The following is a 3191-nucleotide window of genomic DNA, read 5'->3' on the forward strand; positions in this document are numbered from 1 at the left end:
GGAGTGCCCTGAAATCAATCATTTTAATATGTATGAAATTGTAAATGAAAAGGTGAATCAGCTGACCTTCAGTGGATTATCATAACTAGTAGCCTACCAACATACCAAATAGGCATCCACATTGATTTTAGAGACAGACATTTAGGCTATGCATTTATCCATAAGAGATGAAATGCATCATGACCTGTCTATTAGCCTATTTTATGAATCAAGGCCATAAAGATACATGTGAGGTTGAAATCTATAAGTAAAAAGCAGGATGCATTTCTTTATCCTCTGTGTCTTTGCTGCCTCTCAGATAAACTGCATTTAAAGAGTGGTGAATGGGGTGCAGGGGCTGTGAACATGCATATAAACACTACATGGTCAGTTATGCCATCACATAGGGGTCCTCATCTGATGTGACAGCAAGGCCTCTGGTGGCATATGGCGTAAATGAGGCCAGTGAGCCCAAGCTGCCTCCAAGCACCCAGACAAAAGATCCCAGTGGGACACTAACTGCATGTAACGTCCTTACACCTCCCTGCAGCTTCCTCGCTGGAGGTTTGACTTCCCTCAAGTAACAGGGGTTGTGTGTTATTTGGTGGAAAATGGCTCCACCCTGTGGCAGTCGGGTGTCAGGTCTAAATGATGGGATGGAGTCACCTCATTTCATTAGGAACATATTGTACTTAGAGGATCAGTTGAGAGATTTTCAACTGTATTCAGTCACAGTTGGACTAAGATCCATGTTAGAGATTAGGGGAGGGAGCAGTGGGTGGTGGAGAGTGATCCTAATACAGCCGGAAGTTATGCAGTACAGTCACACTCAGCACTGTGCTTCCAAAAGGGTTTTAACCTTCTTGGTATTTTACAGTCAGCATAGTATTAATTGTGCCAAGAGGGTCACAGATTATGTAGTAGGCCTACCACATATGGTGAATTAAATGCATTTTGCACTATTTAATGTTAACATTAGACACATATGACCATTAACCAATGATAATGCAACAGCGTTTACAGCCTTAGCTTTTTGTATTTTACACTTAGAATCCACTCAATAAGAAAAAAAAATTACGAATCAGTTGAAACACACACTAATTCAAAGCTTAAAAAATGAGTAGCTATAGCCACCAGTGATTCTGAATATTTTTTTATTTCATCACATGAAAAGACAAAGATAAAACATGCAAGAAACATAAAATGGGGTGGATTCCATAAACATCTTCAATGAATATAAAAGGTTTCAACATATTGCATAGAAAGCATAAATGAGAACAATGCGTTAAATCCCATTTAAAAGAAGAGAGAAGGGAAGACTTGCAGAGGTAACTCAAGACTGCGGTGAAAAGACAGTTTCTTTTAAAACACTTAGTTGTGTCTTTTTTTCCTGATATCTAGTGGTGTGTTCCACAGCTCTGGACTGTAGTTGACAATGGCTGCATTTGCATGTTTTGGTCAGGTAAATGCTCTGTTATGTTGTAGGTCAGATTTACCTAAAGGATCATGTATTAACTCAAGAGGCAGACACAGAGCCTTTAATAGTCTGTGAAATGTTTACCAGGTTTGCTGTTAGGTCACTGAAATGAATCATGAAGTGGTTTAAAAACTTGTTGGTCTTCCACAGCCTTTTAGCTGTTCATCCAGCTAATATTACCAGTCTGGTGTCAGTGTGACTGAGAGGCTCCTGTCTGTCAGGATGAACCATCCAAGTTAAACAGATTGAGGGATTTCCACATAAACATAATAATAATAGTAAAAAACACCACTCTAACACATAATGTAGGCTACATTTTAGGGCGAACATATGGGAGTTCTTCAAGGATTTAGATTTGATGACACGAGTGACTGATTTCTGCTGACACTGCTGGTATTTTATATATCTGTAAAAAGGTGGAGTCTTCTTTTTTTCTTTCTTTTTTGTCAATGCATAGGCCTATACAATTATACAGCGAGTGTAAAAGGTCATAACTCCATGGTGTTAAAACTTTAAACAGATGAGTATGGGGAAATTGATTTAGAATTTTAAAAAACAAACAAAAAAACATTCACATTAATGGTGTGTATTTATTGTATGTAATTTTGTTTCATTTGCTATTTTGAGGCTTAATATTGGTGTATGCTAACAGTGTTAGAGACCCACATCCACTTCACATAAAATGTATTTGTAATGTCTTATGTTTGCAGATGCATATGAATGTGTGTGAATGTTTGGTGTAGGTTGGAGGGGCCGTTTGGCGCACAGTCTGCCCCAGGGCAACTGTGGCCACAGGCATAGATTACCACCACCAGTGTGAATGTGGTGAATGAATAATGGTTTGTGTCTATCTACTGTATCTATCTATCTATCTATCTATCTATCTATCTATCTATCTATCTATCTATCTATCTATCTATCTATCTATCTATCTATCTATATCTATCTATCTATCTATCTATCTATCTATCTATCTATCTATCTATCTATATCTATCTATCTATCTATCTATCTATCTATCTATCTATCTATCTATCTATCTATCTATCTATCTATCGCTATCAGAATTAAGGCACAAAAAAAACAACAATTTAAAAACAAAATAGTGATGAACCGCGTCTATGAGTCACATCTGGAAACACCTGTTGTGTCAATTTGTAGATAATGTGTTGACAAATTGATGAGGATTTTTTCTGAATGAGCAGAATCTTGTCAGCCTTGGGAACATAATGATTACAGCGGCCTGTCCTGGCTCTGCTGTGGTGATGGTGCTCTGTAATCTGATATCCTTTGGGGAAACTGTAGTCTTCCCATTTATTGTCAAGGAGGTCGTGGTCCTATTCAGAGGACAACTCCCAATCTGGATCATTAGCCACTTTGACATCTGCATCTGAATGTGTCTCTGTCTCTGTTTCAGCATCCAGTGCTGTCAAAAAGGAGCCAGAGTGTTTCAGGTGCACCACTCCATCACTGGGTGGCACTTGTGTGTAAAGAATGGGTGCTAGTCTGGAGTAGGGCTGTGAATTCCCCATTCACGCTATAGAAAGTACTGTGTTATTAGCCTACTTTTTATTACAGTAACGCTTAGTTGTTGTACTGTGATAAAGGCCACTGCATCCTGCTGATGTGAGGATGTTTCTTTCAGATGTTCAGTTTATTTGCACAGGAGACACAATAAAATCTTACACAGTAAAAAGTAATGTTAATTGTCAAATAAAAAAAATGTTTTGCTTGT

The sequence above is a fragment of the Trachurus japonicus genome, chromosome 23 (genome assembly GCF_045865225.1).
Source record: "Trachurus japonicus isolate A0001 chromosome 23, Traja_1.0".
Lineage (NCBI taxonomy): Eukaryota > Metazoa > Chordata > Actinopteri > Carangiformes > Carangidae > Trachurus > Trachurus japonicus.